We start from the raw sequence: 22,375 nt of genomic DNA, 5'->3' as shown, positions 1-22,375 counted from the left end.
TGATATATTTTATGTACCTGTTTTGTTAATTCAGTAAGCAGTAAGCAGAAAAAGTTGACGGGGCTGTTCCCCAAATTATAAGGGGGCTGAGATTTTTATTACAAAACATGAAACATACACAACTTATGGCTTGTTTATGCAACATCATTTAATGTGGTGTAATGTAAGTTTGACACAAAACATTTCAATAAAATTCTATGTCAGATGAGAATCGATGTAAATCTTCTGCATTTTATGTCAATTTTATTCGCTGTTTTTTGTATCGAATATGCCATCTGGGGGAATAATTTGAACTAACCAAAGAAGTAATTGTCGTACCCCGTATGGGTTATATAGGCAGACGTCTGCATTTTGTGCTCTGGCCCGACCCAAACCCGCAGGCCAGGTCGGGTTCAAAGTATTTCAGCGCAGGTCGGGTCGGACAGAAAAGGGGGAGGGGCGCAGAATTGTGCTTTGGCCTAGGGCATAGAAATGTGTAAATCCAGCCCTGAATAACTCAAGAGCAGAACACACAGCTGCAATAAAGAGGAGTAGCTTTTGATTCCATCTTAGCCTATAGATCCTACTAACAGAAGCAATTTTCAACCCTGTGCAGCCAGGTGAAAAGTCCACAAGTACTTTTACTCAAGGGCTTTGCACCAATTTTCAAAAAAGTTACTTTCCCCTTTGAAAATTGCCTGAGGAAAAGAAAAGAGGGCCCACAGAGATCTGCACCTTCTTTGTCTGTGGGATACTTTTTTGAGCCAAAACTATGCATACTGTTGCATCCCCTAACTAATCCCACCCAGGGGACACTTCTACAGAAACGTAGATAAAAGGTACCATGCACATAGAAGGTGGGCAGTTTTCAGACAGCCTTTTTACCTGAATAAATGGCTTTTGAAAATTATCCTCATATCATATTAAAAAATGGAATATTTCCATCAAGCTGTCAGCAGCCTGATTCAACAGGTATTACAGCAACAGACACCCAGTAAACTATGTCACAAATGCAGAACTAAAAAAAAAAACCATGTAAATAAAAGGTTTTTTTTCATCTCTTTATACAATTTTTTCAGCACCTACAGAGCTGCAGGCAGCAGGCTTTGTTAATTGTTTTTGCCTATATATTCAATGAACTGAACCTCCACTCAGAACATATGGCTTTCAGCTCCCAGAATGATCCAGTGACAGAGCCAACATGCAGACACTGTCCTAGTATCACGACAGGTCATATCCCACGCAGGAATGCCACAGAATCAACTCTGCTGCCCACTTGGCATGGTCTGCAATTTGTTTAAGGGCCATTTATTTTCGGGGTTAGACAAGGAACTCCCACCTTTAATCAAAATGATATGATCTCCTGCTCTTTCAGACCCTTTTCCCTGTTATTTTTGTCCCTTGGCTTCCCAGCTTTCACAAACTGGCTGTCACCTAATTAAAAGTTAAAAATGAATAAGAAAGTCCAGCACTGGCATCAGCACAGTTTCCAACAAGATCTTCAGTGAAGTATTCATTATGGTTTGTTTTTATTGCTTAGAAATTTATTTTTTTTTTAAACACAAACAATAAGTTCCACTTTCAGCAGAACGAATCACCTGATTGTCATCCCCATTGAAAAGTTCCATCATTCTTCTGTGTAACTATATGCATCCTTTAATAATGTAGGAGGAAATATTTGTTTTGATACGAAACCACCAGCCCTTACCCATGCTTTCAACATCTGCAAGAACTCATGATGTCTCTTTCTTAAGACATTACTTTGCATTTACAAAAGAATCAGGTCTGCCACGCGATGCTAAATGAATGACATATCTGAATTCAAAACGGTGTTGCATGAAAATACACAAAATGTTTTCAGGGGTTTTTTTTTTTTTAATAAAATGAAAACATTTCCCTAATCCTAGCAGGCAAATTTCAGAGTTTAATTGTGCACTGAGTGAAAAAGAACTTTCTCCAATTAGTTTTAAATGTGCCACATGCTAACTTCATGGAGTGCCCCCTAGTCTTTCTATTATCCGAAAGAGTAAATAACCGATTCACATTTACCCATTCTAGACCTCTCATGATTTTAAACACCTCTATCATATCCCCCCCTCAGCCGTCTCTTCTCCAAGCTGAAAAGTCTTAACCTCTTTAGTCTTTCCTCATAGGGAGCTGTTCCATTCCCTTTATCATTTTGGTTGTCCTTTTCTCTACCTTTCTCCATCGCAACTATATCTTTTTTAAGATGCGGCAACCAGAATTGTACACAGTATTCAAGGTGCGGTCTCACAGGAGCGATACAGAGGCATTATGACATTTTCTGTTTTATGCACCATTCTCTTCTTAATAACTCCTAACATTCTGTTTGCTTTTTTGACTGCCGCAGCACACTAAACCAACGATTTCAATGTATTATCCACTATGACGCCTAGATCTCTTTCCTGGGTAGTAGCTCCTAATATGGAACCTAACATTGTGTAACTATAGCATGGGTTATTTTTCCCTATATGTATCATCTTGCACTTATCCACATTAAATTTCATCTGCCATTTGGATGCCCAATTTTCCAGTCTCACATGGTCCTCCTGCAATATATCACAATACACTTGTGATTTAACTGAATAATTTTGTATCATCTCCAAATTTGATTACCTCACTCGTATTCCTTTCCAGATCATTTATAAATATATTGAAAAGCACGGGTCCCAGTACAGATCCCTGATTCACTCCACTGCCCACCCTCCTCCACTGATAAAATTGTCCATTTAATCCTATTCTCTGAGAGGTATAGAACAGGTTAATGTGAATCAGTTATTTACTCTTTCAGATAACAGAAAGACTAGGGGGCACTCCATGAAGTTAGCATGTGGCACATTTAAAACTAATCGGAGAAAGTTCTTTTTCACTCAATGCACAATTAAACTCTGGAATTTGTTGCCAGAGGATGTGGTTAGTGCAGTTAGTGTTGCTGTGTTTAAAAAAGGATTAGATAAGTTCTTGGAGGAGAAGTCCATTACCTGCTATTAATTAAGTTGACTTAGGGGTAGATTTTAAAAGAAGCGCGATCAGCCTACTTTTGCTTGCGCATCAGACTCAAGCAAAAGTACGCTGGATTTTAGTAGATACGCGCGGAGCCGCGCGTATCCACTAAAATCCTGGATCGGCGCGCGCAAGGCTATCGATTTTGTATAGCCTGCGCGCGCCGAGCCGCGCTGCCTCCCCCCGTTCCCTCCAAGGCCGCTCCGAAATCGGAGCGGCCTCGGAGGGAACTTTCCTTTGCCCTCCCCTCACCTTCCCCTCCCTTCCCCTACCTAACCCACCCACCCGGCCCTGTCTACACCCCCCCTTACCTTTGTCGGGGGATTTACGCCTCCCGGAGGGAGACGTAAATCCCCGCGCGCCAGCGGGCCTGCTGCGCGCCGGGCCGCGACCTGGGGGCGGGTACGGAGGGCGCGGCCACGCCCCCGTACCCGCCCCCAAAACGCTGCCGACGCCCCCGGAACGCCGCGACGACCGGGCCCCCCCCCCGACACGCCCCCCTCCGAGAACCCCGGGACTTACGCGAGTCCCGGGGCTCTGCGCGCGCCGGGAGGCCTATGTAAAATAGGCTTCCCGGCGCGCAGGGCCCTGCTCGCGTAAATCCGCCCGGTTTTGGGCGGATTTACGCGAGCAGGGCTCTGAAAATCCGCCCCTTAGAAAATAGCCACTGCTATTACTAGTAACATAGCATGGAATAGACTTAGTTTTTGGGTACTTGCCAGGTTGTTATGGTCTGGATTGGCCACTGTTGGAAACAAGATGCTGGGCTTGTTGGACCCTTGGTCTGACCCAGTATGGCATGTTCTTACGTTCTGTTTCCTGTCTTTTAACCAGTTTGTAATCCATGAAAGGACATCGCCACCTATCCCATGACTTTTTACTTTTCCTAGAAGCCTCTCATGAGGAACTTTGTCAAATGCCTTCTGAAAATCCAAATACACTACATCTACTGGTTCACCTTTATCTACATGTTTATTAATCCCTTCAAAAAAGTGAAGCAGATTTGTGAGGCAAGACTTGCCTTGGGTAAAGCCATGCTGACTTTGTTCCATTAAACCATATCTTTCTATATGTTCTGGGATTTTTTATTTATTTATTTATTTATTTATTTATTTTATATACCGACGTTCGATCGAGATATCACATCGGTTTCCAGATAACTCAAAGAATAGGGTAGTAACAGCCCTATTTTACATTATAACATTGTAATAAATATAATAAATTATAACATTGTAATAAATATAACGAATTATAACAGAAATAACAGGATTACATGGAACATTTGATGTAGTATATAACATATGTACATAAATGACTTGATGTAGTATATAACATATGTACATAAATGACTTGTTGAGGATATTTTAAGGTTAATGTTGGCAGGGAGGGTTGAAAGGGGGAATGGGGGGGATAGGTGGGAGGAGGTGGTGCAAGGGAGGGAAGATGGTGATGCGAGATGCTTGTGTAGGGGGGCGTGGTGTGTTGCAGTTGCATTTGGGCAGGTTACGTGTCAGGTGGGAAAGCTTTTAGGAAAACTTTCCACTATTTTTCCTGGCACTGAAGTCAGGCTAACTGGTCTATACTTTCCCAGATCGCCCCAGTCTTCAGGTACAATGGATGATTTTAATGATAGGTTACACATTTTTACTAACAGATCTGAAATTTTATTTTTGAGTTCCTTCAGAACCCTGGGGTGTATACCATCCGGTCCAAGTGATTTATTACTCTTCAATTTATCAATCAGGCCTACCACATCTTCTAGGTTCATTGTGATTTGTTCAGTCCATCTGAATCATCATCCATGAAAACTTCTCTGATACGGGTATCACCCCAACATCCTCTTCAGTAAACACCGAAGAAATCGTTTAATCTTTCCGCGATGGCCTTATCTTCTCTAAGTGCCCCTTTAACCCCTCAATCATCTAACGGTCCAACTGACTCCCTCACAGGCTGCTTCGGATATATTTTAAAAGGTTTTTACTGTGAATTTTTGTCTCTACGGCCAACTTCTTTTCAAATTACCTCTTAGCCTATCAATGTCTTACATTTAACTTGCCAACACTTAAGCATTATTCTATTTTCTTCTGTTGGATCCTTCTTCCAATTTTTGAATGAAGATCTTTTGGCAAAAATAGCTTCTTTCACCTCCCCTTTTAACCATGCCGGTAATTGTTTTGCCTTCTTTCCACCTTTTTTAATGTGTGGAATACATCTGGACTGTGCTTCTAGGATGGGTTTTTTTGTTTGTTTGTTTGTGTTTTTTTTTTTAACAATGACCACGCCTCTTGCACACTTTTTACCTTTGTAGCTGCTCCTTTCAGTTTTTTTTCTAACTGTTTTTCTCATTTTATCAAAGTTTCCCTTTTGAAAGTTTAGCATTAGAGCTTATTTCCTTACTGTCTCCCTTTGTCATTAATTCAAATTTGATCATATTATGATCACTATTGCCAAGTGGCCCCACCACCGTTACCTCTCTCACCAAATCCTGTGCTCCACTGAGAATTAGATCTAAAATTGCTCCCTCTCTCGTCAGTTCCTGAACCAATAGCTCCATAAAACTGTCATTTATTCCATCCAGGAACTTTATCTCTCTAGCATGTCCCAATGATAACATTTACCCAGTCAATATTGCGGTAACTGAAATCTCCCATTATTACTGCACTACCAATTTGGTTAGCTTCCCTAATTTCTCTTAGCATTTCACTGTTCGTCTCACCATCTTGGCCAGGTGGACGGTAGTATACTCGTATCACTAGGGACTTCACAAAAGGGATTTCTACCCATAAAGATTTGATTGTGCATTTAGCCTTATGCAGGATCTTTATCCTGTTGGACTCTATGCCATCCTGGACATAAAGCACCACCCCGCCTCCCGGATGCTCCTATCTGTCATTGTGATATAATTTGTACCCCAGTATAGCACTGTCCCATTGGTTAGCCTCCTTCCACCATGTCTCTGAGATGCCAATTAAGTCTATGTCATCATTCACTGCTATACATTCTAAGTATCCCATCTTACTTCTTAGACTTCTGGCATACAAACATTTCAAAGTGTGTTTTTTGTTTGTATATTCATTCTACTTTTTAATTGATAGGGATTCATTGGGATTTTTTCTTAGCTCAGGTGAGTTTTTAGTTACAGGCACTTAGACTACTTTTCTTATTATTGGAACCTCACTGTCGGGATGCCCTAATTCTAATACCTCCCTCCGAACCATGCGCTGCTGAGCGACTGTCTGCTTTCCTTTTTGTTCTAGTTTAAATGCTGCTCTATCTCCTTTTTAAAGGTTAGCGCCAGCAGCCTGGTTCCACCCTGGTTAAGATGGAGCCCATCTCTTAGGAAAAGATTTCCCCTTCCCTAGAGGTTTCCCCAGTTCCTTACAAAACTGAATCCCTCTTCCTAGCACCATCGTCTCATCCACGCATTGAGATTCCAGAGCTCTGCCTGCCTCTGGAGACCTGCGTGTGGAACAGGGAACATTTCAGAGAATGGGGTTTGGGGTTTTTTTCTTTTCTAATGTTTATTGTGGTTCAGCAAATGTACCGAACTGAAATAGACATTAAACAAACTGAAACACAAAAATGAACCAAAACAAAATTTTTTTGCCCTGCACATTCCTATTGTAGGTTCTAGTATAGGTATGACCAAAATCATCCTGTGAGGTAACGTGCTGAGACAGTCTAACAGCTGCACTGATGGAGATCCAGGCTCTCCCTTCTAGATGTAGCCCATCTATTCCTTTTTTTCTGTGGAAAATAAATCTGTTGATAAAATGTCCAAAGAAGCTTCCTCTATGGTTTCTCTGCGCTATGTGAGTAATTCTGTATCACCCTGCATACATTTGAAGGCAATTTTGTGTGGACTTTACCCCAGTAGCCAAAAAATAAAGCATGTGCATATTTTCCCTGTAAAAATTATCCCACTAGAATTACCCACCCACAATTACCCCTGCTAATCCTTTTGAAAATGCAACAGCATGAGGGAAAATGCAAACCCCTCCCTAACTCCACTCCCAGGAATGCCTCTTCTTACTGAGGGTATACTTAAGACACGTGCAGCCTGTATCAGGCAGGTGATTTTAAATAAGTCATTTCCGTGAGAAAAGCACTTCAAAATTATCCTATATAGGAGTATAAATTTGTAACAGCTAGCAAAAACATGCCTACATTACATCAGTTTTCAAAGCAAGCTTATGCACTTAGGTTTGCTTTAAAAATGACCCCACCAAAAATACTGCACAAAGTTACAACTGCTAAACTGTATGCAAACAAAATTTTCAGGACATATTTATGTAGTTTCAAAAATCCAGAAGTATGAGCTGAAATCCAAACCCCTTACCAACTCCACCTGCAAGAATGCCTTCAGCTCAATCCAAATAAATTTACACACATACAGGGGCCAATGCAATATTTGTGCGCTGAAAGCGAGCATTGAACAGTCAGCGCCCACTTTCCTAACGTGCTCCCAGGCGCCCCTCCTGGGAGGGGTCACGTTGTCAAGGAGGCGCTAGCGACGCTTCCATGCCCCTAGCGCCTCCCTAATAACGGGAGCCCGCGAGCATTGGCCGTCCTAATCGGCACCTAGCCAGGGGTTCAGGAAATGGATGCTTGTTAATTGTGTGTCCATTTCCTGCACACGACTGTCAGCGCTTTTTTTTTTTTTTTTAACACTTTTTTTTTTTTTTAAAGATTATATGCAAATAAAATAAAGTAGCTAACTTAGAAAAAAAGCCAGCCCCGTTATTTTATTGCATTTGAAGGTGTAGATATTCTACCGCAGAAGCTTCAGGACATTAATGCAGGTCCCGATGGTCCTGTGGTAAAATTTAAAGGGTACAGAGGCCCAGATTACACCCTCCAAACCAGTAAAAATGCTTTCCCCCTGGGAATCTATCAAGATCCCCGACTCCCCATTGTCTGAGCAGAACCTTAAAATTAAAAAAAAAAGTGCACCTAGTTGCATGGCAATGGCCCACCCCTTCACAAATCCCACCTCTTTGTCAGAAACTCTTCCTCCACCCAACCAAATTAGCCCATCCACTGGTTCCCCCTTTCAAAAATACACAATTTCTGGTGCTTAGTGTGCACCTCCCCTTACATAAAAAAAAGGGCCTGTGATCTAGAGGACTCCTCGGACTCCCCCCCCCACCATCACCACCTTCCACCAAAACGAAGGGTTGACACAATCTTCCAAAAAGGCCAGTTGATACCATTTTGGAAGATAGCATCAACCAGCCTGGAGCTATGATATGCTCCAGGCCAACCTTATTCCATCAACGACCCTTCTTTCTGGTGGGGGATTTGGGGGTGGGGAAGGAGGAGTCCAGGAGGCTCCCCTAGACCACCAAGCCCTTTTCTTATGTAATGATGGGGTCCCACTAGGCACCAGGGATTATGTATATTTTGACACCTTCCTGAGAGGTTTCGATTCTTATACGGATTATGTAGTCATTTTATTAGATATCTCAGCAGCATTTGATACGCTGGACCATAAATTATTATTATCTGCTCTACAACTTATAGGTATCAAATCGACAGTTTTGAGCTGGTTCAGAAGCTTTCTCTCAAACCGTATCTGCCAAATTAATTTAGGCACCTTTTCTTCCCAAAAATATGCCCAATCAACCGGTGTTCCTCAGGGCTCCTCGTTGTCTCCAATATTGTTCAATATTTATCTTTTACCTTTGTGCCAAATTCTATCTGCACTGAATGTTCAGTTCAAACTTTATGCTGACGATATTCAGCTATTTGTTCCGTATAAGTCATCCTGGGCAGATACTTTTTCTCTGATCCAACTTTATATCAGTACAATTGAGCAATGGATGGCTCATAACCGTCTAAAGCTCAATAAAAAGAAAACAGAGCTTCTGTGTTTAAGCTTTATATCCAACCCTACCAACGCCCCACCAACTTGCTTAACCATAGGTACTGAAACCATACAGGTTACTAAATTAGCACGTAACCTCGGTGTATGGGTAGATACTAACTTATCACTAAAGCAACACATTTCAAAAGTGGTTAAAACTTCATTTTTCAAATTGCATGTTCTGAAAAGATTGCGGCCCCTTTTATTTTCTCATGATTATCGCTCAGTGCTTCAAGCACTGATTCTGTCTGGTCTAGACTATTGTAACGGCTTATATTTGGGATTGCCTGATTCTACTATTAAGCCTTTACAATTGATACTGAACTCGGCAGCTAGACTTCTTACCGGTACTCCACTAAAACATCACATCTCACCTATTCTGCACAAATTACACTGGCTTCCAGTTAAATATAGAATTCGTTATAAAATCATCATGTTAATCCATTCTCTGTTGAACAATAGTGACTCCACTTGGATGTGTTTCACTTTACATATCTATAAACCACAGAGAGAACTAAGATCTACAGGAAAACATTTATTGGAAATTCCCTCAGTGAAGAATGCGGCATTGAGTATAACAAGAAATAGAGCTTTCTCGGTTGCTGGCCCCATTCTGTGGAATGCATTGCCTGACTCGCTTAGGCTAATAAGCAGCCGGAAGGAATTTAAGAAGGCTTTAAAAACCTATTTCTTTCAAGAGGCTTTTAAAGATTTAGAAACATCTTAGCTAAGTAAATAAGACTAAATAAGTTTGTATTATATTATATTACTTTACTTATTCTTACTTTAAAATTTTTTAATGTAATTGGCCATTCTCTGTTTAGTCATCATTATTTTTATTGATTACCTAAAATGTTGTATTTTTATTCATACCTATTTTACTGTTTTAAGTTTTATTTAGTATTAATTTTTAACCTTTTAACTGTTAAGGTTATTTACTGCTGTAAACCGTTTTGGTCAGTAAGCCTTACTGGAAAACGGTATATAAATTTGTTTAAATAAAAATAAATAAAAATATATTTTGGAAAAGGGGTAAATTGTTGGGCCGAGGGGAAGGCTTCTGATGAAGGGGAGGAGTTTGTGAAGGGGGCGGGACATCACCACATGACTGTGCACGTTTTATTTTGAGGGTCCATGCCATCTTGACAGACAGCAGGAGTCTCAATCACTCTCCGGGGGTGGGGGGGAGGGGGGCTATGGACACTTCTAAGGGAGGGTTTCAGGGAGCATGGCCTCTTTAATACGATGGCGACTCTCTGGGAAGCAAGCTGCTATTATGCATTTTTATAATCTCTGCCATGATATTTTATCTTGCAAAATTTTTCCATGAGATAAAATAGCACCAGGAACCTGCTGCAATATTTTGCCAAGGAGAGCAAAATATCATAGGGATGCTCCCCTGCAATATTTTGCCTTCCCCATGATAAAATATTGAAGCTTAATAAATGACCCCCTTAGATTGTGAGCCCTTTGAGGACAGGGAAATACCCAGAGTACCTGAATATAATCTGCATTTGAAATGGCTGAAAATCAGAATATAAATAGATAGTTTAGACAATGGTCACTAGTAAAGGAAAATTGGTTCTTACCTGCTAATTTTCATTCCTGTAGTACCAAGGATCAGTCCAGACCGCTGGGTTGTGTCTCCCTTCCAGCAGAGGGTTTCAGAGAAAAAAAACACTGAAAAGACACCCCTCTTAACCTGGTGTGCCACCTGCGATCCCTCAGTATATACGATATCAAAGCAGAATAACCAATAAAGGAGAACAAATCCCCAAACATATCAACCAGTGGCTACAACAATACGTGTGGTAAAAGAAACAAACCGTACCACTGCATAACATATCAATCAAGAAGATTCCTTCCCATGCCTGTAAAGAACTCTGCCGAGGTAAGGAGGAAGAAAACATACAGAAAAAAACAGATTCTCCAAAAAACCCAAGGGCGGGCGTCTGGACTGATCCTTGGTACTACAGGAATGAAAATTAGCAGGTAAGAACCAATTTTCCTTTCCCTGTACGTACCAGGATCAGTCCAGACCGCTGGGATGTACCAGAGCTGCCCTAATTGGGGTGGGATCTGGAGAGTCCCGCACGAAGAATACTGCTGCCAAAACAGTCGACCTCTGGATCCCAGACATCCATACGATAATGTTTCGCAAAAGTATGCAAGGATTTCCAAGTGACTGCTCTACAAATCTCCTGCGGCGAGACCGACTGGCTCTCTGCCCAAGAGGCCGCTTGAGACCTGGTAGAGTGCGCTTTCAAGCCTTCTGGTATGGCACGACAAAGCTTGAAGCTCTGAAATTTGCCATGTGGAGGTATTGGCTACCAAAAAAAAAAAAAAAAGTCTTAAGTGTCAAATCCTTCAATGTAGCCCGCCAGAGGGGCTCAAAAGGATGACTACATAAGCCCTTAAGAACTAAATTCAAGCTCCAGGCAGGACAAATTTGTTGTACCGGCAGGCGCAAATGCTTGGTCCCCTTCAAAAAACGGGACACATCTGAATTAGCTGCCAGCGAAAAGCCATCAATCTTGCCCCACAGGCAACCCAGTGCCACAACCTGCACCCAGAGAGAACTGCAGCTAGACCTTTCTTCAGTCCCTCCTGCAGGAAGGATAGGATGTGTGCCACCGAAGCCAGACGCGGGGGGACGTTCAAACCTTGGCACCAAGAGACAAAAACTCTCCAAACATGAATATAGGCCAACGACGTGGACAATTTCCGTGCTTGCAAGAGGGTAGAAATATCCGAATATCCCCTCTTCCTCAATTGCCTCCTCTCATAAGCCAGGCCACTAGACAAAAGTGATCTGCTCAATCTAAAAATACTGGACCTTATCGAAGAAGATTTGGAAGGTGAGTGAGATGCACCGGACCGTCGAGCAGCAACGAGATCATATCCGCAAACCACGGCCTTTGGGGCCACTCTGGGGCTACCAGAATGACAGACCCTATGTGGTCTCATTCTGCCCACTAGTGGTCAAGGCGGAAACACATACAGTAGTACGCCGCGAGACCACGGAAGAACAATAGCATCCACTCCTTCCGACCTGTGGTCTCTCAGACGACTGAAAAACCGGGGTGCCTTTGCATTTGTCCGAGTTGCCATCGGGTCGAGGTGTCTGGCGAGAAAAGCAGGCGGCCGCAACTGCCGAAATCTGCGCTGTCCTCGGAAACGGTAACACGCTGCCCCAAAGGGCCTGGAAGACTTAGTCTTGTCTTCTGGCAATTTATACACCTTATTCTCACCAAGAGACTTAATAAGGGTGTCAGGTTCCTCCCCAAACAACAAGTTTCCCTTAAAAGGAAGATTGCCCAACTGAGTTTTGGAAGAAACGTCCGCGGACCAGTTCCGGAGCCAGAGAAGCCGTCTAGCCGAAACTGCAGTGGTCATGTTGCGTGAAGATGCCCGCAACAGATCATATAATGCATCTGCTGTGTAAGCTACCGCGGACTCCATCCTATTCGCCTGATCTGCTTCCTCTGGCGGCAACACCTGTGATGTGAGCATTTGCTGGACCCACCCGAGGGTTACTCGCTGCATGAGGCTACTGCAGACCACCGCTCTAACACAGAGCGCTGACACATCAAAAATGCGCTTGAGGAGGACTTCTAGCCGCCTATCCTGTAAGTCCTTAAGAGCCGTTGCTCCCGTAACAGGAATGGTGGTCCACTTGGTCACTGCAGTAACCGACGCGTCCACCTTGGGAATCTTGAGGATATCCAAGGCTTCCTCGGGTAAAGGGTAGAGTTTGTCCATTGCCCGTCCCACCCGCAGGGTCGCGTCCTGAGATTCCCACTCCCGAGTGACCAACTGCTTAAGCATTGGGTGGAAAGGAAAAGTTTGGGGCAGGGCACGCAGCCCCTAGAGTACTGGTTTCCTCTTAACTGGCTCCGAACTGGGGACTGGTGCCTCAACCTCCAGTTCCTCCAGGACATAGGGGATCAAGGGATCCAACTCCACCCAGCGAAACAGCCGAGAAACCCTGAGGTCGTCCCCCTCTACTGGAGCGGACTCATCAACACCCCCATCTAGGTTTTGGAGGAGAGATCCAGAAAAGATCCCAAGGGAGCAGGATCCAGAGCCCCCCCCCAGGGGCCGAAAGGGCATCCAGAGATGTGTCCCGCCGCGCAATCTTCACGGGAGGGAGCTGCTCATCCTGCTGATGAGCTCCCGCCTCCAAGAAAGCCCTATGCATAAGTAAAATAAATTTTGAAGAAAAAACTGACTGGCCCTTTAAGGGATCCGATAGTTAAGGGGGGAGGACCGGGCTCCCCGAGGGGGTGGGCCCCGGATCGCATGGTCAAACGGGACTCAGACTGGGAGGAGAAATCGGATCACCGTTCCGTGCCTCGAGGCAAAATGGGCCCAAAATCACCCCCAGACGAGCCCTCCCCCCGGGGAGGCAGCGGCGCAAACCCCATCCCACGAGAGGCGCAACCCCGCCTCCCCACATGCTGAGCACGATAGCCCTCGTGGCATCCCGGCAGGGGGAGGGGGGTCCAAACAGCGCGGTAGGAAAGAAAAAAGAAGAACACTGCAGCACCCGAGGAAACTCGTCTCGGGTCGCCGAGGGGAGGGACCGGCCCACCGGTTAAACCCCGTCCAGAGATAGACGGCCCTCCGGGAACAAGGCTTTTAGAGCTGCCAGCTCCTGCCTTACCTCTACCGCTGCTGAGTGAAAAGCCTGGGAAAATAAAACCGCACTGAGTTTTTATTTTGGGTTTTTTTTATACAACCAACTTGCTGTAGCCAAAGGTGTTAACTAAATCATCCAGAGCCTTAGAACTCTGTAAAAAAAAAAAAAAAAAAAAAAGATGTAACTAAATTTAAAGAAATTGAAAAATCAGGACTGCAGGTTCTGTCAACCCTTCTGCTGAGAGTCAGGGAAAATACTGAGGGATCGCAGTGAAGAGGGGTACCTTTTCAGTTTTTTTTTCTCTGACTCCCTCTGCTGGAAGGGAGACACAACCCAACGGTCTGGACTGATCCTGGTACTTACAGGGAATGTGCATTTGTATGAAACAAACCGAACATTTTATTTTGTTTTCAATAATTTAAAATAAACACACATCTCACTGGTCTAGACTTATCCTGTTTATAAATATTGAGGTCCATATTCAAATGCTATTTAGATGGATAATGTAAAAATGATCGGTTAAATGGCTTACCCTGCTATATTGAGTGCTTATCCAACTAAATTCTAGCTGGGTAACTAACCAAACCCCCTTCAAGTAGAAGCTAGCCTCAATTGCGTCAGCCCTACCGATACAGCTATTGTATATGTTGCTGGCAGACTGAGGCCAGCGCAATTGTTAATGTCTTTTTTTAATAAGAAAATGATACCAACCTGAACCTGGCTAGGCCAGTGCCATTTTATATAACAGAAATTAACCAGGGCGCCAGTGCCTGCCTTCTTAAAAATCCCGAAACAGCCGTACCATGGCTGTCGGGGTTGTAACCACAGAAGCCTTCTTGGAAATATATGCAGTCAGGATCCCAACCTGTATTTTTCAGTAGGCAACTGTCACCCCAGAAGTCTCAATATTTATTGAAGCATTTTAAGATTAAAACTTAAAGAGTAATTTCAGCAGAGGTTAATTTATGATATTTGTTTTAAAGAAAATTCTGTGTCCTGTGTGTAGCATATTTAGGGCTTCTGATTGACTAAAATCTATAAACAACCTGATGCAAAAAAAAAAAAAAAAATTATGTTTACTAGCTGAACCCCAGAAAGAGAGTACTTCCATTAGTTTTCTCTCCTCCTGATTGTGTACCTTTTCCGTGCCAATGGCTGCCCAGCTGTACGTGTTGCAACAGGAAAAAAGTACCCAGCAATAGTACTTGTGCCACGAAAACACCGACACACACCAAGTTTCTGCATCTTTCAAGACCCCCTAATTAGCTGGAAAACTAACAACTAAATCTACATTTTATAAAAGACCTAAAAATTGAAGCCCTATTGCTTTTAATGTATACATGGTACATACTTATGTACACTTTGTATCAGTTTGAAAAGGCATTTCAAGTTTGGTTCAAGAGGAATGACGTTTTACAACTCAGAGCACAACAATGCTGGAAAAAAAAAAAAAAAGAGTCACCGTTTAATCTAACCTGTACGAGACCGCCGAGCTGCTAAGTGACCCCGTTTCTGCAGAGAATCTTTTGGCCATTTTTTGGCTTCCTGAGCGAACCTGCCCCATGCAATTTACAGTCCTGCTTCTTCAATTTGAAACCAGAACTACAAGACCAAAATGTATCAGAATGCAGGGTCAGAGAGAGTCAGGGCTGGCCTGAAACCTTTCCCCAGAACACAATTCAACTGGTGGCTCCTGAATGTGGTTGGTCCATATTAATTCCAGAGCACGCACTAAACCAATGCTTTCCAAACTTTGGCTCGCAACCAGTACTTGAGATCGCAGCCCCATTCTCCCAGCCCTTCCCCAATCATTTTTTTTTTTTTTTTTTTTTAAGGTGCCCAAGCAAGGCTTCTCACCAACCCAAGACCTCACCCACTGAAGGTTTTGGGCAGACCCTGCCCACTATCACTCTACCCCCTCATTCATTTCCAAGATGTGCTAAGCCCCCCATCCCCCCCGAGGACCAAGCTTGCATTCACAAGCCTTGCTCTGAAAAAAGGGCCTATGAGCATAGGGTTAGTCCCCACTCTTCCTGCATGCGAGTACGGTGTCACTAGAGAAAGATCAGGCAGGCAGTGGGGACTGAGCAGTGGCAGCAGCCAGAGATGCTCATAGTACTGTGGGACCCATTCGCCCACATTATTCTCTTGCTGCTGGTCGGAGGTGGGAGTTGAGCATGGCAGCTAGAGTGTTGGATCTACACTGCGCTGCAGTCAGGCCCAGTCCAGAAGAACCACCTCTTCCACTGCGGTGGGCCCCAGCCCAGGAAAAGCCTCTGGCATCAGACCTTGAGCCTGGACCAGAAGATAAGATAATGCAGCTAAGGTCAGGGCCCAGGAAGAGGGAGGCCACTCCTCCAGCTGCAGCTGCCCCAGGGGAAATGAAGTGATGAAGCAGAGAGACTGGAGAGAGGGGGGCAGAGATGGGGGTGGAAGAAGAGGCTAGAGGAGAATAAAGGCAAAAGTGAAATAAACAAAAAAAAATTAACAAGAAAAATTAATGAAAAAAGAAATGAGTTTAAAAAAAAAAAAAAAAACCTACACTTCAGTTGGGCATTTTCCCCTGGCTCCTAAAATCTTATGGCTGATGCCTAAAGTTATTCAGAAAATTATTCTACCCCTTAACTCTAGAAAGAAATCCTGTAGTGTTTATTTTAGAGAGTAGTTCTGGCAGAAACACAACTACCGTAGCATGCAAGTCCTGCAAACTAAATTTTCAGAACTCCGCCAGGAGTTGTCCTTTGAAAATTCAGGTTAGCTAAAAGTGTGGTTACAGAAGTCCCCGCAGGTGTAAAGTATGTGCAAGAGTTAAGCGCCTGGATTTCAAAATGAAATACATGAGCGCACTTTCCCCTCCCTGCCCTAACCCCACCCCTAGCCCTGCTCCCTTTCAGGTCAATACAGTTATGCCGCGTTAGAAAGAGTGCGGCAGTGCCAGGCGCACCCTCGTTCCCCGCACGCACAGTTCTCTTCACCTACTGCTCGATACTCTCTTCAAATTGCATGCAAATGCATGCCGCGTCTGCGAAGCGTTAGGCGAAGGTTAGGCCCGCGCAACCCATTTTACTGTATAGAGCGCCTATACAGTATCCTGGGTGTGCGGGCCTAACGCTTCACAGCCACGCTGGTATCTGTCATTTCAAATGGCATTTCAAATGACATTTGAAATGACAGGTACCAGGAAGTGGACAGTTATGTTCTCCGATGCTCGGCAAACTTTCCCCCAGCCCCCGCTCACCTGCCCTGGCCGCGTCCGGTCTCCGGTGCAGCCCCAGTCTTGTCCCCTCCTCCCGAAGCAAAAAAAACAAAACCGAAAAAGTAGCAAGAGAGCGAGGGGAGAGACGGGCAATCCTAGGCTCGAGCCTGCTAGTCCCTTCTCCTCTCCTCCCGAAGCAGGGCGCGAAAAGCAGCCTTGCTCCGGGAGGGGGGGGGGGGGCAGTTTAAAGCGACAAAGCGACTTACTTTTGCAGCCCCCCCCCTCCGGACATCGGCGACGACCGCGGCTCCAGCCTCCAGCTGTCAGACAGACGCATCGCACGTGGGAAAGCGGCTCCTATGCGTGCAATTGGCTGCTCAAGACGTGACGTCACGACGTTTGGCGTCACGGCATGTGACGTCACGTCTTGAGCAGCCAATTGCACGCATAGGGACCGCTTTCCCCACGTGCGATGCGTCTGTCTGACAGCTGGAGGCTGGAGCAGGAGCCGCGGTCGTCGCCGATGTCCGGAGAGGGGGGGGGGCTGTGGCGCAAGGAGAGGAGGAGAGAAGACGCAACTTACTCCAGCCAGCTCCCCTTCGGCAGCCCCCCTACAGCGGAGACGGCAGTGTAAAGCGAGACGGACCTTCGGCGGAGATGGCACTGTAAAGCGAGCCAGACCGTGGCGCAAGGAGAGGAGGAGGAGAGAGAAGACGCAACTTACTCCAGCCAGCCCTCCTCCGGACAGCGGCTCCTCTGCCTTCCAGCTGCCGGCGAAGATAGACGCCCGAACGGGTAGGCCCCTCGTGCAATTTGACCTCAAGGCGTGACGTCGCATGCCGTGACGCCAAACGTCGTGACGTCACGCCTTGAGGTCAAATTGCACGAGGGGCCTACCCATTCGGGCGTCTATCTTCGCCGGCAGCTGGGAGGCAGAGGAGCCGCTGTCCGGAGGAGGGCTGGCTGGCTGGAGTAAGTTGCGTCTTCTCTCTCCTCCTCTCCTTGCACCGCGGTCTGTGTCGCTTTACAGTGCCGTCTCCGCCGAAGGTCCGTCTCGCTTTACACTGCCGTCTCCGCCAAATGGGAGCTGCCGAAGTGGGGCCGCATTGGATTTTTTTTTTCGCTTTTTTTTTTTGCTTCGGGAGGAGGGAGAGGACTGGGGCTACCCCGGAGACCGGCACCCATGGACGCAGCCAGGGCAGGTGAGCGGGGGCTGGGGGAAAGTGTGCCGCTTACCCTTACTCCTGCCTCTATCGCAGGGGTAGGGGTAGGCGGTAAACTAACAGGTTAAACGTGCGGCAAATCGGCAGGGAAAAAAAGCGATAGTCGGAGCGCGCGTCACAGTATCGGAGGGAATAGCTAATTCGTTCATTAAATAGCTAATTCGTTCATTTACATATCATTTACATGCTGCGTGCGGGTCGGTTACGGGTCGGTTTCAAGAAGCGCTAAGGACGCGTGAAACTGGAGACTGTATCGCAGGATCGCCTTACGCATCCCAATTGTGCGCCCACAGCGAGTTAATCTCCAACCGCACCTTACAGTATCGAGCTGTTTGTGATTCAGGTCATTAAAGTTCAGCGAGATACTTTTAAAGATTGCCCTTCATGCAGGCAATCAACCCGAATGCATTTCAGCAAACCCTGTGGGTAGTTTTTACCCACAGGATTTGCCAAAATAATCAAAGCAAAAAAAACACGCTGGTGGTTTTGCTTCGATTATTGACTTTTGAAAAGCACGAGCACAGATTTGTGCCTGCTCTTTTTGTGCAGGTACTTTAAGACAAATTTACATGCGCAGTTTTGATTATTCAAATTAACTGCCCAAGTGCCCTCCTCCGACCAAACCCCGCCCTGGGAACACCTGTGCAGATGCGCGGATCAAAGTAACCAAACTACTTACGTACACAGGTTCTCTAACCTGTGCGTGGGACAAGTAATCATCAAAAAGACGTGGGCCAAACAGAATCTTACCTGTGGAAATGGCTTTGCTGATTGCCCCCACTACTCCCACCTCACAAGAGAAGAGGAGGATGCACAAAAAGGAGGCCCCGATGACGTTTCACAGATGGGAAGCACAAAATTAGGGGTATTCCTCATCCTTCCATCCCCTTTTCATAAGTACCCATCAGATCCCACAAAGAAGAGGCCTTGGGCAAACAGGAGCAGAAAAATATGGCTTCTTTTAGTAATTTAAAAAAAAAAAAAAAGAGTTGGGGGTTTTGTGAAACATAGAAACATAGAAATGACGGCAGAAGAAGACCAAACGGCCCATCCAGTCTGCCCAGCAAGCTATGCACATTTTTTTCTCATACTTATCTGTTACTCTTGGCTCTTAGTAGCCTTTTGGTTCTATTTCCCTTCCACCCCCACCACCACCACTACGTGAAATATTTAGCTTAATTAGTTAGGGGTAGTAACCGCCGCAATAAGCAAGCTACACCCATGCTTATTTGTTTTCCCAGACTATGTAATTCAGTCCTTTTTGGTTGTTGTCTGTATATAGATCCTCTTTTCTTCATTTCCCCCCTGCTGTTGAAGCAGAGAGTTATGCTGGACATGCATTGAAAGTGAAGCATCAGACTTTCTCCCCTGCCATTGAAGCAGAGAGCCATGCTGGTTATGCGTGAATCATCAGTCTTTCTCCCCTACCGTTAAAGCAAAGAGCTATGCTGGATATGCGTAAAGTATCAGTTTTTCTCCCTTGCCGTTGAAGCAGAGAGCTATGCTGGATATGCATTGAAAGTGAAGTATCAGGCTTATTTGGTTTGGGGTAGTAACCGCCGTAACAAGCAAGCTACTCCCTGCTTTTTTGTGAATGCAAATCCTTTTTTCCACATTCATTCACGTCCTCTAGACTTTATGGATCCACAGTGTTTATCCCACGCCCCTTTGAAGTCCTTCACAGTTCTGGTCTTCACCACTTCCTCTGAAAGGGAATTCCAAGCATCCACCACCCTCTCTGTGAAGAAATACTTCCTGACATTGGTTCTGAGTCTTCCTCCCTGGAGCTTCAAATCGTGACCCCTGGTTCTGCTGATTTTTTTCCGACGGAAAAGGTTTGTCATTGTTTTTGGATCATTAAAACCTTTCAGTATCTGAAAGTCTGTATCATATCACCTCTGCTCCTCCTTTCCTCCAGGGTGTACATATTTAGATTCTTCAATCTCTCCTCATAAGTCATTCGATGAAGACCTTCTACCTTTTGGTCACCCTTCTCTGGACCACCTCCATCTTGTCTCTATCTTTTCGGAGATACGGTCTCCAGAACTGAACACAGTACCTCCAGGTGAGGCCTCACCAAGGACCTGTACAAGGGGATAATCACTTCTCTTTTCCTATTCGATATTCCTCTCTCTATGCAGCCCAACATTCTTCTGGCTTTAGCTATCGCCTTGTCACATTGTTTTGCTGACTTCAGATCATTAGACATTATCACCCCAAGGTCTCTCTCCTGCTCCGTGCACATCAGCCTTTCTCCCCCCATCGAATACAGTTCATTCGGATTTCCACATCCCATATGCATGACACTGCACTTCTTGGCATTGAATCTCAGCTGCCATATCTTCGACCACTCTTCCAGCTTCCTTAAATTCCTTCTCATTCTCTCCACTCCTTCCGGCGTGTCCACTCTGTTGCAGATCTTAGTGTCATCCACAAAAAGACAAACCTTACCTGTTACCATGAAATTGCTTTCATGGTAACAGATAAAGGTGCTAAAAAGTGCCATGAGCCTTACTGGCTAACACGACACAAGTTCTGCAGACCGTTTAAGTGCTCTGCCACTCTTATCAGGAAGATAATGAGATTATGCACCAGATATTCCACCTATCCTACTGGCTTTCTGAGTCAAGCTCAGGACCAACCACTGCATTCCATCTTCACAGATGAGCCCAAGCTAGAAATATGAAGATCTCCAGAGGCAATTTCCTCAGCTTGTTCTAAACCCAACAAGTGGAGAATGTGTTTCATTACAACGTTAAAAAGTTAGTGTGACCCCCCCCCCCCTATGAAGCCAATGGGGCACGGCAAGTTAGGAGATGGCTTTCCAAGCATAAAAGAGTGCTTGCATGTGTGTCTCGCATTATGTGTTGAGCATTTTCTTCTCCCACACTCATTATCTCATTCCCAATACTCAGGAATAAAATTAGGGTAAAGCGGCCCCCACCATCTCCAAAAGCCACATACCACGTGTCAAGACCCCCCGAAACTGCATGATTAAAAGCCAAGAAGATTGGACAATACTTGCCAATGCTGGCACGGGCAAATCTTTTCCATTTAAAAGGAATTTTCAAATGTGATAGATGCTTTCCAGCAATGTAAAATGCTTCAACCCAGTCTTCAGGACACACCTAGTCAGTCAGGTTTTCAAGATATCCACAATTAAACTGCATGAGATAGATTTGCATGGAGCGAAGGCAGTGCATACAACTCTCTGTCATGCATATTCATAGACGATGTCCTGAAAACCTGACTGGTTGGGTGTGTCCCAAGGGCTGGGTTGAAACCCACTGGCTCATACTGTAATAGATCTGTATGTTTCTTGTAGAACTGCTAAAACTGCTTATGCCAAAAGTACCAAGGGCTGGCATACAACAAGACATTTGTTACGCCCAAAGTAGAAAATGGTTATAAAAAGATTTTTTTTTAAAAGATGCTCAGTAAATTCATATTTTCCAGATCATTCTCACATTGTGCCTCCAAAACAAAATTCTGGTATGGTCAAACTAAATAGAGTTTCTCAGTACTGTTACAACATGCAGCAGTGTCACCAGCTACTACCATCAAGGGTTCAATTTCAGAAAAAAAAAAAAAAGTTTCATATATGACGCCCATAGGAAAACCATTAGACAAACAAGCAGGCCGATACAGTAAAGTCCGCGGGAGAGCGGACGAATGCCCGCTCTCCCGGCGCACGCACCGGCCCTTCGCCGGTACGCGCGATTCTCTATTTAAATTAGGTGACACGGTAGATCCGGGTAAAAGGAGGTGCTAGGGACACTAGCGCATCCCTAGCGCCTTCTTTTTGACAGGAGCGGCGGCTGTCAGCGGGTTTGACAGCCGATGCTCAATTTTGCCGGCGTCGGTTCTCGAGCCCGCTGACAGCCACGGGCTCTGAAACCGGACGCCGGCAAAATTGAGCATCCGGTTTTCGGCCCGACAGCCGCGGGCCGAATTCAAAATTTATTTTTTTTAACTTTTCGGGACCTCCGACTTAATATCGCTATGATATTAAGTCGGAGGGTGCACAGAAAAGCAGTTTTTACTGCTTTTCTGTGCACTTTCCCGGTGCTGGAAGAAATTTGCGCCGACCTTTGGGTCGGCGCTAATTTCTGAAAGTAAAATGTGCGGCTTGGCTGAACATTTTACTTTCTGTATCCCGCGCGCATACCTAATAGGGCCATCAACATGCATTTGCACGTTGAGGGCGCTATTAGGTGCCGCGGGTTGGACGTGCGTTTTCCTCCCCTTACTGAATAAGGGGTAAGGGAAAACGAGTGTCCCAGAGCAGGCTAACAGTGCGTTCCATCGGAGCGCACTGTACTGTATCGGCCTGAAGGTTAGGGGTGACCTGGTGGCTCAATGACCCACACTGCCATGCAGAGGAAACTGAGTTCAATTCACAGCTTAGGTTATCCCATTCCCTGGGTCGGATGCTGCGGAGGCTA

At 45.1% G+C, this 22,375-nt stretch overlaps 1 protein-coding gene across 1 annotated transcript in view; it reads right to left on the bottom strand.

Annotated features, from left to right (window-relative positions):
- MED12L (mediator complex subunit 12L) overlaps positions 1 to 22,375 on the bottom strand; it is a 764,678-nt gene that overhangs the window by 695,929 nt on the left and 46,374 nt on the right. The gene's annotated exons all lie outside the window — the stretch shown is intronic.

The sequence above is a fragment of the Rhinatrema bivittatum genome, chromosome 9, assembly GCF_901001135.1.
Source record: "Rhinatrema bivittatum chromosome 9, aRhiBiv1.1, whole genome shotgun sequence".
Taxonomy (NCBI): domain Eukaryota; kingdom Metazoa; phylum Chordata; class Amphibia; order Gymnophiona; family Rhinatrematidae; genus Rhinatrema; species Rhinatrema bivittatum.
This window is presented reverse-complemented; position numbering and strand designations above follow the sequence as displayed.